The sequence below is a fragment of the Lepisma saccharinum genome, chromosome 10, assembly GCF_977018435.1.
Source record: "Lepisma saccharinum chromosome 10, izLepSacc3.1, whole genome shotgun sequence".
Taxonomy (NCBI): domain Eukaryota; kingdom Metazoa; phylum Arthropoda; class Insecta; order Zygentoma; family Lepismatidae; genus Lepisma; species Lepisma saccharinum.
Window position 1 is genome coordinate 67,764,883 of NC_139238.1, and position 15,682 is coordinate 67,780,564.

Genomic DNA, 15,682 nt, shown 5'->3' on the forward strand with positions numbered 1-15,682 from the left:
TGGGATAAGGAGTATGGGGAAAGCCACAGAGACGATAAGCAAAGTACTTAGAAAAGCGGGCACAAAAACATACAGAAAGGGAGGCCGCAACATTTTAAGGATAGCGAACAAGAAGAAGGAAGAAAAGAGAGGAGGAAGAGGAGGGGATTATATATGAAGTTCAGTGCGGAATGTGATAGTGTGTACATAGGGGAAACAAAAAAGAGACTGAAAGACAGGTTGAAGCAACATAAGGAAGACGTAAGACTAGAGAAGCAGAAAATACTATATTCAAGCACACAAAAGAAACGGGACACGACATAGAATGGGAGAAGGCCACGAGGATAGGGAGGGAGAAGGGAGGAATAGTGTGGAAGTGGAAAGAGGCCAGAGAAAAAGGAAAAAGAAGAAATAATGAACTGGAATGGGGGGCTGAAAATCAACAAAGAATGGATAGGAGTGTTAGAAAAGAGTGGAAAGGATGAGAGAAAGGAAGGAGGAAAGAAGAAGGAAAAATAAAGAAAAAAGAAAAACGGAGGGAATGAGTCCAGGAGATAAGGAATCTGTCTATGTCCAGAAGTGGAGGAATTGATAAGGGACAGACTCTTACTGGTACCTGTCAATCACCTGTCAGGTAGTGTCAATTACCTGTCAGGAAATTCCAACACACAGGAATTCCTGACAAGAAATGTTCTAAGATAAGGACTGCTGCCTTCGTGTTGTTTTATGTACGGACCCTATACTAGAGTGTATACAGGGTGATTCTAAAGGTAGGGTACAAACGAAAACCACAGATACCTCCCATGAAATAGAGACGAAAGTGCCCCTTCCACTTTGCCGAGAGATGCCTCCGTGAGGAGCTAGACAACGCCGAAAACGTGTGAAAATGAACTTCACACCTCTGTGCAGCCAGTACCAGTGAAGATAGAAAGGCGGAATAACTGAAGTCAAAAGGAACACCAAAGTCGCCCATCCGAAAAACACCAGGCGGCAGCTGCGCAACGCATGCGCATAGGGCTCCACAAAGGAAATAGAAGTGTCCCGCAAGACAAGTGAAGGGAAAGGGTAGCGATCGACAACGGTAGGGACAAAAGAAGCAATGAAGCATGAAGTAACATTTGCACAGCGGCAAACAAACACCATGGCTGAAGCAGTGCAGTCGAGAAAAGTAGTGCGGAGTTGCAGAACCACGGGAGGACGACGTAGGACGAAGAAACACACCGAGAATGCAAGGAAAGTGGTCCGTGACACTCGACAGGCAACAGATGCGTACGTGGTTCAGCCATGGTGTTTGTTTGCCGCTGTGCAATTGTTACTTCATGCTTCATTGCATCTTTTGTCCCTACCGTTGTCGATCGCTACCCTTTCCCTTCACTTGTCTTGCGGGACACTTCTATTTCCTTTGTGGAACCCTATGCGCATGCATTGCGCAGCTGCCGCCTGGTGTTTTTCGGATGGGCGACATTGGTGTTCCTTTTGACTTCTTTTGTTCCGCCTTTCAATCTTCACTGGTACTGGCTGTACAGCGGTGTGAAGTTCATTTTCACACGTTTTCGGCGTTGTCTAGCTCCTTACGGAGGCATCTCTCGGCAAAGTGGAAGGGGCACTTTCGTCTCTATTTCATGGGAGGTATCTGTGGTTTTCGTTTGTACCCTACCTTTAGAATCACCCTGTATATAAGATGATGGTTGTATCTTTCATCAATTTATTGTGAATATTCGTCTGAAGAAGACCCTGTTAGAGGTGGAAACGTTACGTTTTAGTGTATATATTTTTTATATTCTAAAATTTTTACTTAGTCAGCATTTTAATGTTTTATTAACATGGAATCAAGGCTTAACAGTATTACCATAATCCAGAAGATGCACCTGCTTTAAATTAAGCAGTATACCAACACTTAGCATTAAATTCCAAGAAGTGATGTTGTTAATCAATATCGAGAATATCGTTCATGTCTTGTAATGCAGCTACAGTATAGAACTTCACATTCACCTCAGTAAAACGCCAAACATGCATTTTCGTAACAGATCATCACGAGTGAAGCGAGCAAGAAAATGTTTACATCCATTTCTTTGCAGGCTTTCAAGAATATTAATTTAATGGGGTGTCCAGGGACGTCGTTAGGAGGGCACGCGGGATCACTGGCCCCGGCAAACGTCCACGTGGCCCAGGGAAGCTGTTCTGTATTTGCTGGAAATTTTACTTTGATGACAAATATTGCAAAATAATTCTTCAGTAAATTTTGCTTGCAGTTTGAAACACTTCTTCAATTTTCGTTAGCATGAACCCAAGCAAGGCATTTCTTTCTTATTTCCCTGTTTTTGGCTTGTTGAAAACAAACAGATGTATTGGGCGGGGATGCAGTTATTGGTTTGTGGTCTGCCCTGGTCAGGGAAGTCTGAGACCTATTGAAAATGCACTTTTCCTCCCTGCTGCACACCAGATCCAGGATCCCCCCAAAACCCGAACTTTCTCTTCATCTGGCCCTGCACTGGCTCCATGGCCGCCGAAAGGACGACACAAACAGAAATATTTAGCTACGGGTTGCTAGAACTTTCTGCGTTAATTATTTTATGGTTCAGAAAAGATATTCCCATGCGTTTCAAGTTCCAAGAACAGAATTCTCTTGCTTGTCCCTTTTTCGGCGCGGGAATGAATGACATAGCGGTTCTTCTCACATGCACTAAACCCTCCTGCTAATGACCTGTCCTGCAAGGAGGGAAAGGCCACTTTCTGAAAATTCGGAGAAACATCAAAGCGGTCGGTTCATATGTTGATTTGGTGGACAGTTGATATCTGTCAGTTTGAAGTAGGATTTATTGTCCGAGCGGTGGTAAACTTCTGTAAACGCGAGAAGATAGCATCATGAAGTGTTTGTGATCTCGTTTTCCTACATCGCGAGTAAAATGTCGAATGAGAAGCTGCCAGATTGTCTTCCTCTGGAAACAATGGATCAGGATCGACTGATCGACCAAATATACAACATATTGGCACTCTAAAAGAGAATCTGACTATCACACAAGATACTGGGTTCGACTCCCAGGGTGGTTGATCTAATGTGTAATGAGGAATAAACCACGTTTCAATTAAGGAAGTAAACTAGGTATGTAGCAATTGTTTTTACAGCCGTCTGCATGCTCTATAAGTATTATGTTACAAAATTTGTATATATTTCTGACTTTCTGTGATTTTTTTTCTTTAGCCTCCACCTGCAAATGAGGAAGCTGCTGCCGCTTAGGTGGCTAGGTTAGCTAGACATACAAATATAATTAATCCCTACTCATACAGCGAATAATACCTTATGAAGCATTTTCTGTTTCTATTTGTTCTGTAGTGGTTAACAAGGTGCATTACGATGCCAGGGGTCCTGGGTTCGAATCCCGGGAGGTGTTCTTTTTTATGGTCCTCTCATCAATTTCACATCACTCATTGTCATCTTCATCTTCACGATTAACCAAAAAGTTTCAGAAAAGCGAAGTAAAATAAACCAAATCAATCATTTATATATTTCTATATTACGCCGATTTTCTACCTCTTGGGTTAAATGCGACGATGAGGATGAATGATGAACCGAAGGAATGGCGATGGGAAGACATGATATAACGATACCTGTCAAATGTCCGAACCTTGGACCTCTGGTTTCGTAGCGTGTTATGCTCAGTGGAATTCTTAGGAAGAAAAACTGTAAAAGTAGGGTGAAAAGAAGCAAAGTTGTAAGATGCATAAAAAGTCATGTTTAGTTCTTCTAAAACTTTCCAATTATAGAGTTCTGTTTTAAGTCCACTGTATGTACAGTAAGGCTAATCGGGGATCCGAACCACTATGTGCCTCCACCGGGTATCGAACCCGGGACCCCTTGATTGCAAGGCGGCAGCGCTATCACTGCGTCATCGAGGAGGCCGAGAAAAACTTACAATTAGTCAGTAAAATTAATATTGAGGGACAAGGCCTGCGAAGAGTTCTTTCATTCGGTTGCGCGTGGCCATCACATCGAGTCCCATATAATTTCGAGAGCAGAATTTGCTTCCATATCGCTTTCAAGTACTTCCCAAATTGTCCTCACGATGTTGGAACAGCACAGAAATTTTGGAACTAATACAAGCAGGCTGCAGTCCTTTCCCGAAATCCTACAAATATCTGATTTTAATAATGTGTGGTAGTAATTAAATTTACTTCATTAACAGGATTAAACATCTTGTATATGGTAAGTTGCAATATACAAAGAAATTCATCTTCAGCACTTTTACTGCTCCCTCCCCCCAACCTTTTCGTCTTTAGATGGCGGCTGCCGATAAGGGATAAGCCCCTTTCGAAATCAAATTCTGGCTGCTGGCCTGACCACCAGGGATCGAACCTTGAACAATTCGATTGATTGATTAATTGAACTGGTGTTTTAAGTCCACTTTATGCACAGTAAGGCTAATCGGGACTGGACCTACAGTTTAAAGTGAGATCCGAACTACTATGTGTCTCCATCGGGAATCGAACCCGGGCAGGTTGTTGAACCTGCCGAACCAAAGACGAGAGCGTAATTATTTTAGCGTGTGGGAACTTTGTTTTATCCAGTTTTTCCACACACAAATAAGATTACTTTTAAGAAATTAGACGTGTTCATAAAATTTCTTATCGTCATCATTTCCCAAGTGAACAATCAGATGCCATAGAACACTCGGGCCCGCCCTTGAACTAAGAGATACCGGATTCGATTCCAGTATGAACTGTATACATGAGATGCCTAGCTTGAACTCATTACGCACACATTTCATATTTGCACTGTTGCCAATACTTGTAAACCTGTTTCCAGCACTTTATATCTAAAACCACCGAAAAGGGTTTTATCTACTTCTCAATTTTTTTCCAACATTGTTCTTGGTGTAGAAGCCATTAAGCTAATGAGTTCATTCTGCATTTAGTTTCCCGAATAATGGCTGTGTATTTCGCGAGAGTATATCCGTAGACTGTTGGTGACTACAGAAGAAAATGATGTTCCTTTCCAATTTATTGATTGATTGAGTTGGTGTTTTAAGTCCACTTTATACACAGTAAGGCTAATCGGGACTGGTTCTACAGTGTAAAGTGGGATCCGAACCACTATGAGCATCCACTGGGTATCGAACCCGGAACCCCTTGATTACAAGGCGACGATGTAACCATGCGTCACCGAGGAGGCCCTTGATCCTTTTCTTACCAAGACTATATATATATAATGTATGTATACAGCATAGGCCTATATGGTGTATAAATAGTTTGTTAATTTATAATAGGTTGATAGAAAAATCTTACGTTTGGGCTCCCCGAAACTGATCAACCTAGCTACGTCCCTGGGGGTGTCAATACTTACTTTCTTAGGATCACGCCATATTTACTATTTTCCGGCTTCTCTTTTTGCACTTTTTGGCGCCGAAAACGTCGCGCTATAGTCCCCAAAATATAATATTCGATCTCTCTCCCCACTACAGAAATCCTTTGACAATCTAAGATTGAACACTTTATCAAGAGCTTCATATCTCTTTCCATGCCAATTTTAGACTTACTCTCTATGTTGAAGAGTGGACGGATATTGCTCCCTACAAAATAATAATAATTCTCAGTACCCACACCAGAATTTCCGCAACAGTCTAAGACAATAATAATACACAAGAATTGGATGCCCGCCCTCAATTTAATGCTCAATTCCCCTTAACTAAAATACCCACCATAGTCTAAGACTTAACACTGATATGAGTTGGATATTGTCCCTCCCCCCTCAACGTTTAATTCTCAATTCCCCCAAGAATCACTTTAAGAGTAAGAGTCAATTTAAGGCCTAATATGTAAGAGATGGATATTGCCCCCCCCCCCCACACACACACACACACCGAAAATACATATTACCCGTTACAAATCCCTTAAAAGTCTACAAACAGAAGCGTAGCAAAGGGTGGGCGAGCGCTCGAGGCCTCACGTCCCATGGGGATTGTTTTTTAAAAACGTGATTTGTGGCATTCTTAACCTTCAAGTGGGCGCGTTCATAATCGTGTCACCAGCGGGCGCGTGACGCATTTTTTACGTCATTTAGTATCATTCATTATGAGCAAGGATTTTTATAATATAAACGTACATTTTTTTGGGTCTACATTTATTTATACTGCTGGACAAAATTAACCGGACACTTGCATTTTTTGTGATAACGCATAAATTCTGATTCGAAGGCTAACTAAATGTTGCAGAAACGGAATTAAGTACGAATGCATAAACAAAGTCCGGATCTATGAATAGTGCATATGGTACGTACTACATGATCTGCCAAACATTCTGTAATACATTTCAAATCAGGTGTCAAATATTAAGGTGTCCGGTTTTTTTTGTCCATCAGTATATATCATATCTGAGGTTAATATAAATGAAACATATTTAAATACAAGTTAGAATGCTGAAACAAATTTAAAAATACAGTACGTAACTTATTACATATTTATAGCGCACCACGCTTTTCATCAGCAGGCGCGTGTCGTACTTTTTACGACAGATATTCCTGCTGAAAACCTAAATGTTACAAGTATTTTTTTTAATTTTTTTCAGCATTCTAACTTGTATTTCAACATGTTTCATTTATATTAACCTCAGATATGATATAAATAAATGTAGATCTAAAAAAAATTACGTTTATATTATAAAAATCCTTGCTCATAATGAATGATACTAAATGATTCACTGTCATATTGATTGACTTCTATATATTCGTCACTTAAGTCACTATCACTGTCCAATTCATGGGATCCCTCTTCATCACAAGAAACTTGAAGGATACGCTGAACTTCGCTCACGTCTACGTTTTGTCGACTCATTTTCAACAATGACCGGACGACTTTTGGCGTAAATTTTGCGCAGGCGCACCCGCTAACAAGTGGTACAGCTGTCCAAAACACGTGTTTTCCTGATATGCTAACTCTTTGATGTGTTCCTTAAACCGGAGTCTCCACGATGGCGCAATGGTAGCGTCGTCGGCGACATTTATAATCCAGGGGTCCCGGGTTCGGTACCCGGTAGAGGCACATGTTGGTTCGGATTCCACTTCAAACTGTAGTTCCAGTCCCGATTAGCCTTACTGTGCATAAAGTGGACTTGAATGAAGCACCAACTCAATCAATCATGTGTTCCTTAAACTAATACCAAGACTATCATGGCGGTTGAATTTTTGTTGAAGTTCCAGCATGTTTGATGCTCTGATTTCGAGTTATGAATTTTGGCCTTTCATCCTTATGCTTGCTGCGTAGAAATTCTTGATGAGTCCCTCCTTTCAATGAACTAAGAAATTTTTCCCTATGGTACACTTCTCTTCACAGAAAGTGGCACTCTCGTTTGAGTTAAAGATCAGCTTCGGAGCCGATCGAGTGTGGCAGTACAGCCGAAGTAAAGGTCCGGTAAAACAGCACTTAGCAGTGTTGCTTACCACTAAAGTTTTTCACCGGATGCAGGGAATTTTCTGACTTTCCGAGTGAAAAGAAACGGTTACAGGAAAGCTTTGCATTTTAGTTATTAACGCAATCCAGTGTCCAATTTTACAAGAGAATGGCGGGAAAAATTTGGGAAAATATGTTCGAGATACTAAGTATCCCATAACTAATCTAAAAAAGAAACCTGCCTCAATTCCTTCGCTTAGGCAAAAACCCATATTCAACTGAAAGCAGAGGGGAGTGGATGATGGTTCCATTACCTCTTTCCCTAGCTTAACGTAATAGCAACGTCGACGTTCACCAAGAGGATCCAGGTTCGAAATACGACCTAAGCGTGGGTGTTCTTTGCGAGTGTCTCTTCATCAATTTTCCCATATCATAATTTATCTTCTTCGTCGCGATTAACTAAAAGTGGAAGAAAAGCGACGCTAACAAGAAATAAATCAAATTGACATTCAAGATGCGGACGGGAGAAAATAAACAATCCAAGGGAATAAGAATATCTATCACGGCCCGAATGATGTGACTTCAGGATCACTTTCGTGACTTTCTCTTACGTATGCAAACTGCTTTTCTAGCTTGTAATTTGAACACGAAAGTAGGATAATAAATCTCCCAGACTCGGTACAGGCTGGATGAATGTGTTCATATTTTCCTGAAAAATCACCCTTGTTCGTCATATAGTTAGTTTGAAAATATAATTATGTATGTGCCATTGACATATAAGATTCGTCGCCACATATTAGAATCTGCTATGTTGACAGAAGCTAGAGCACGAAGATTAATTGGGATTGGAAACACTAACCTTGCCAAAAGCACGTCTTCGATCGTCTTCTTTAATATACACAAGCTGTGAGCAATGTGTGCACAGCTTAGGGACACTATACCATGAAGCGTATTGCCTTCAAATTAATGTAATTAGAGAGAAGGGACATTGACAGTTTGGAAAAAAAAAGTTCCAAACTAAAAATTACGCCATATGCATAGTCCTTTCAATAATTATTTTCTCCTTGCCACACGAACAATAACAAAGTATAGAGCTGTGACGGTGAAATACTTTTCGTTGCATCCGTCTGGCAGAAAAAGAAAAAAAAAGTTTGACTACACGGGGAATCGAATCTTGGATTTGAGCTTACGAAGCTGGCGTTTTACCAACATGGACACAAGCCGCGGTGCGAAAAAGCATGCTATTAGAGTGGATTTCTCCTGAGAATGCACTTTTATCTGTCCGGTTCCAAATTTCAATGTCCCTTCTCTCTAATAACATTAATTTGAAAGCAATAAGCTTCAAGGTATAGTGTCTCTAAGCTGTGTACACATTGCTCACATACTATAAGTTAATGTTGTGTGTGTATATTAATGAAGACGATCGAAGACGTGCATTTGTGCAAGGTTAGTGTTTCCAACCCCTAATAATCTTCGTGCTCTAGCTTCTGTCAACATAGCAGATTCTGATATGTGGCGACGAATCTTATAAGTCAATGGCACATACTTAATTATATTTTTAAACTAACTATTTGACGAAGAGGAGCGATTTTTCAGGAAAATATGAAGACATTCATCCAGCCTGTACTGAGTTTCTGAGATTTCTTATCCAAATTTCGTGTTCAAATTACAAGCTAGAAAAGCAGTTTGCATACGTAAGAGAAAGTAACGAAAGTGATCCTGAAGTCACATCATTCGGGCCTTGGATTGTTTATTTTCTCCTTTCCGCATCTTGAATGTCAATTTGATTTATTTTTTGTTAGCGTCGCTTTTCTTCCACTATTAGTTAATCGCGACGAAGAAGATAAATGATGATATGGGAAAATTGATGAAGGGGCACTCGCAAAGAACACCCACGCTCAGGTCGGAATTCGAACCTGGGTCCTCTTGGTGAACGTCGACGTTGCTGTTACGTTAAGCTAGGGAAAGAGGTAATGGAATTATTTCTTATCCGCCTGTTATTATTCGCAGTGATTTGTTTTGTGCACTTGGTAGGCGATTTATATAACCTACGTTGTTGTGACATGTTGCCACATACGTAAGGATTGATCTTATTAATACATTGAAACGATGCAATTCGGTTTTTAAACGTCAGTGTTTTCCAATGTGGATACAATTGTACGATTCTAGGATATCCTTTGTTAGCGGTATCTCTTAGATGTTTCAGATGACCAAGAGGACTTCAAGGTGCATAGCCTTGCTTTCCTGAGAATATTGTGTCTTACCAGTCTGAGATTCAGTGGTCATTGTAAATAATACAGACACACTTTTGTTAGGATTGATCTTGATCCTCCATTTCTCGATCCTTCTCTCGAAATCCCGCAAATATCTTTGTAACTTGAAGATACACAGTCGGAAGTTAACACTGTTGCTGAAGATTGCTGTGTCACAAGAAGCGTGACCTAAGAATTTTATATTTGGAGCACAACAATGTTTAACATTCAACAGTAATTGTTCATGGTTGAAGCTCATTACAGAGTAGCTATGGAACTACATTCGAAAACTGACGTCTCGACGCGTATAAGGATTATACTCTACTTTTGCTTAAGATCAAAGTTCTTAATACCGGATTTCCATTCAATAGTGGAGAGATGCTGGGAGCTTGATGATAGATCGCAAGTTTTTGAATTTTATTATTTTCAGTCGCTTTTCTTCAATTTCTGGCTAATAGAGACGATGCGGATGAATGATGATGTGATTAAATTAATGAAAGGACGCTTCCAAATACCCAGATTGAGATTCGAACCCAGGCACTTCGGTGTCAAAATTAAGAGCCGACCACTTAACACACTCGACCACCGAGCCGGCGTATTTATATTATTAATGCTGCATTGATTTGGCTTATTTTACTTCGCTTTTCCTCCACTTTTGGCTATTCGCGAAGATGAAGATGGCGGGACATTCACAAAGAACACCCATTCCGACGCCGGCTTTTGAACCCGGAACCTTTATTAATGCTATATACGAGTTCAAAGGCGTTTGTCTGTAAAATAGACAAACCCTATAACCAACAAGTCTAAGAGTGGCAAGGCCTGTCAACCAGAGATGGCGCCTAGTGAACTCAAAGAGTCCCATATTAGATTACAGGATGAATGCTAGTTAATCTCTTTATCTGCTATTTTCATTGTTGACAGTATCTTATTGTATAGTGTACAAAAGATAACACACAGGATTTGCCTGACGTAACTTGGAGTCTCGCGGTAAGATGATTAAGCTTTATTTCCATATCAAATACACTTACAGTTGCTGACCAAGACAGTTTCAGTAAAAGTTAAAAGCACTTTGCCTATTACGTTTCCATCTATATCTCATGGACTCCTGTTATTTGGATGGCAAGTAAAACTGTAGGACCTCTCCCGATAAGGTTTTTCCTTACCGTTTGGTAGGAGACGTCGTGGTAGTTCCACCTAGGACAACGGGCCTGCCTCTGCGTTGGTGGTGACTACTAGGTGTGATAGTACATGACGTTTTCCGAGTTGTACGAGTTCGTCAGCTCTGGAATATTGCTGTGTCGGGAAGGAAGGCACTACGTTTGGTCAGCGTCCACTGTTGTTATGCTTGGGTAAACTTGGCCAGATTACCACGGTACAATGACAGTAATAACAGAAATAGGGTTACCAGATCGCTGTAAGGGAAATGTAGGACATACTTACCCAAAATGTAGGACATTAAGTCAAAATGTAGGACACAACACATTCTCAATAAATAATACATATTTTTATAGAACACGTTAGAAAGTAGTTGAAAAATGACACTTTTCAGTTTTTAAAAAATGAATTGTCAATGAATTTTTAAATGGAAAACTTGCAATCATACTAATCAATGCACCTCTTACTACTTGATTTAAGTGGTACTTCTCAGAGGAGACAATTTTTATCAAAATTTTAGATTTAGTCAAACTATATTTATGTTAGAGTGGACAGTGAAACTCTATGAAAGTATAGGGACCAATACCAAACATTTTGCAGACTTTATGAAAAAATAATTTCTCTCCTGAATCTGTTGTGCTGATGGTAAAGTTAGTAATCTCTCAACATTTGAATTACGACCTGTAATGGCAAACAAATATTCAAATATTACCGTAATTTAAAATGGTCCCAGAAGTTTCATCTTGGGTAGTTTTTAGTTCAATAATAGGGTGTCTACCAAAATAATGCATCCAGAAATCTTGACTTTTTTTAACTTTTCTAGACTCCTACTTAGATGAAGTTGGAAATTAGTAATTAAGAAAATAAATATTTATTTAATGAAAATCCCTACCAAAGGGCCAGTTAAGACGAAAACTGAAGCTGAATTTAATAAGAGAATTATATCTACTTTCTCGTATTAATGCATCCTGAACTGCGTTTGGCAGACAAGCGAGGCTTTGGCGTCTGGACTCACAGCCAGTATAATCTTATGTGGGGCTTGTGTCGGTTGTCCCTATATGTTTGTGACTATCCATTCATCCATCTTACCTTACTACCCATTTTATCCCCATCTTCGCGATTACTCAATGGGACAGAAAAAAGTTAAGTAAAATAAACTAAATCAGCCAATCAATAGCAAAAATTCTTGACCACAAGAATAATTGAGTTCTAAAAGTGGTAAACGTTGTAAGTGCCAAATGCGAAAGTGTTGGGAAATCGCATCGTTCCGCACATCAGCCCGTAAGAACGTGCACACTAGTGACCTCTTTACACGCCCTTTGAACTACTTAGAGGGCTACCAGCCACATTGCACGTTTACCACATTAGAAAGCATGGCACATTTCACAGTTTTATGTGAAAACTGTTTTTGATTTATTGTGGCACTTACAGCGTTTACCAATATTAGTCTTCAATTTATTGCCTTTTTATTGACGTCTTGACCTAATTGTTGATTTATTACTTTTTCTTGACTTCCATGACTTTCTTGACTGGCAGACACCCTGAATAACTTTGTTCTCTATACCCCTGCTTTACAATCAAATTATATTGAATAAGAATGGGCAACACCTTGTTCCATCAGTATAAACCCTAAGGCAAGAAATTCTGCTCAGGCATTAAACAGTGAAGTTATCTGAAAGTGGTCCCAAAACTTTGTTCCCGTTTTTCCGTATGTTTAATAGCAGGACAAACTTTTTCCTTTTTGTGCAATGACTGAATCAAAATTAATTTCAATATTGAGTTTGGAAGCGCAGTTCATAGACTTGTAACTTGCATGATTTTTTTCTGTTACGTATTTTCCTAATTAATATTATGTGACGCTCAAAATGTAGGACATTTATGATATTTTTCAAATTTCTCCCGGACGCCGGACATAAGGCTAAAATGTAGGACATGTCCGGAAAAAACCGGACGTCTGGTAACCCTAAACAGAAATCCCTGAGATCTTCCCATGTCACTTCAGGCAAATGTAGCTATGTTATGAAGTAAGTCTTGATAGCCAGTATGTAGGTATGCAGACAGTAGGTATGTAATGTAAGACTACTAACGGTTCTTTCTTTTGGGTCTGGGAAACTTGTAGGTTAGGTGGAGTGATAGGTATTTCAATTGTTTTATGCAAGCTTTATTACCTTAGATTTATGTATGTCAGTATTTGCAGACTCAAAAGAAAGAATGGTGTATTATAAGAAATCTCTGTAGACATGAAAGCGAGATCTTGTTATACACAGATGCAATCCACATTTATATCGAGTGTATTTGCAATCGATATATCAAGTCGATTGCAGTTGGTTCTCCGGCGCAAGGCTGTAAGGTACAAATGGCCTTGCGTCCCTCTTCCAACTGAAAATATGAGGTCCTCACAGGTGGTAGAGACGTTGACGGCGTTGTGATGTGAAGCTTTGAACTGACATCTACCTGTACCAACGCTACTTGGCCACATCTTTTCAGGACCTTAAGAGACCTAGATTATCCGGGAACCATCGATATAATTATGGAGTGCTATTGCGCCGACAGGAAAGCATATCTGATGCCCTAACTTCACGGCCGCAAAATCAACAATGCAAATCCATACTACCGGTATGTTCCGAATTGTGGAATTTAAAATTGGAGCCATCCCTCGAAACACTAGGTAATACTATGCAGATGACGTAATAATTGTAATAGAAGGTAATTCAAGAACAGAGTTGGAAATATAGTCGAGCTTATGCGATAAACTCTCTCGAAGACTTGTGTGACAGATTGCACCTCTCCAACGACGAATGGTAAATGGATTTATGGTAAATCGTCGACCAGATTCACGGTTTCAAAATTCCTCAGCGCACAAAAATAACTTTATGTTTAAATTCTGCACCATATGAGTGATGCTTCAGTCTCTCCATTTTTAACGTGCACTTTACAAAAGCGGGTAACAGTTCGTTATATCGGAGACACATTTCTTCATTTTTACAGAAGAAACTATTTACGGAAATGAGTTTCTCCAAGCTTTCCAACGTTCGTGGAGGTATTTTCTTTCATCGTGAAATCTATTTGACCGGCAAATCATATATTTTTCAAGAGAAATATTCCACCGACGCACAATTGACATGCTTCCCGTACGTGAACTGCATGCTCCACACGTTCGATGACGTAACCCACTGTCAGTGTTTCGAACTCCTTCTTTTTTACTACGCTTGCCTAACCCAACCAAACCTAACCTATCTTATGGAAATGGTTCGTGGGGTTATCCGTGAATGGTCCGTGGGGCTATCCGTGAATGGTTCGTGGGGCTATCCGTCAGCTACCGTGCATAATGGTTCGTGGAGCTATCCGTGAATGGTTCGTGGGGCTATCTGTGAATAGTTCGTGGGACTATCCGTAAATGGTTCATGCGGCTATCCGTCAGCTACCCGTGCATAATGTATAATTTCCACCGATGACGAACACGATGGTAGGTATTTTTCGGTGAAGAAGATTGAAACACTGCATACCCACAACGTGAGTCAAGACGTTCCCGCCATATTGTGTGTTCCGGAAGCGAAGAAAGGAATAAAAAAAAGCACTCTGTATGTGAAAAATTGTGTTTGTTTTCGTGTAAAAGCATAATGGCACCTTGAACTATGTTCCGCAATACACAATCGGTAAGTACGAACCATGCGAAACACAAAATATCCGATTTAAATGTGTCTCCGATATAACGAACTGTTACCCAAAAGCTGACTCACTGACCACCTATTTACTGCAAACAGCATAAGAACAAACCCTCTTTATTTGTTTCTCATTCGTGATTCATTGCTCAAAAGAGACTATATTGTCGTGAAATGTTAATTGTTGAAACAAAAGTCAACAAATTTTAAGAAAACAAAAACAACAATAAACAAATTTAAAGGAAACAAAATTTCGTTAAGGGTGATTCTTTACCAATTCGGCAAGACATCGAGGAGAAAACTTGATTATTGAAATTTTGCAAATACTTCATTCCATATTACACTACTACCATGGCTGGCATATTTATACACAGGGTTAGAAAAAACTAAAACTATTTCAGGCGCTGGCACCTTTTTCTCAGGAGCCAGTTGTTTTATTTTTTCCCCCCTTCAAATATGGTCTAAGAAAGCCAGAATCCAACTAAGGTAAAGCTACATATTTTGAAATATGGTCTTAAGACATTTAATTTATTAATTGGATTGGATTAAAAGTAATAAATTCTTGCGCCAGAGTAGCCTTCCTACAGAAGGCACCCCTGCCTCTAAATACTTCCTTTTCTCCATCTAATGCAGGGGTTCCCAAACTTTTTCGATTCACGGCGCCCTTAGTGTTTAAAGATTATTCCGCGGCGCGCAAGTCAGAATGTAGACCTATCTAACACTACTCAGAAACATTTTATGTGTAAAAAATACTAAATAAGCACATATTTGGAACAATCATATCATTTCAATGAAAATGTTGGAACATTTCGCGGCGCCCACTTTGGGAACCACTGATCTAATGGATTAAATATATAAGTATTGAATTTTATGTTGTTGGAAGGGGAAAATCCCTCCCAAAAATCTCGATGGTGGAGTCATACGCGCCATAATCCCCCTTCCTGCAGGCATTTCTGTCACTGAGAGTCGACGTGGCCTCAAACACTGTCAACAGTCTTTTAACCATAACCAGCATAGCGTAAGTAGATTTCCACGCAGCAAGCGTGAAAGATTCATGTAGCTCTGTTAAAGTCCCTCCACTCCCGTAATAAGCGCTTTGTTTCTTTTTTTTACCTTCCTGCGGGTCGTAAAGAAAAACCTTCTAAGCACGTTTCAAGGCGAGTACGCTGCACTCGACGTCAACGAACAGGGGTCGCCACACTCACCGCTTCTCCAACCGTGAAAATTCTTCCTCTCCTTCATCCTGTGGCCA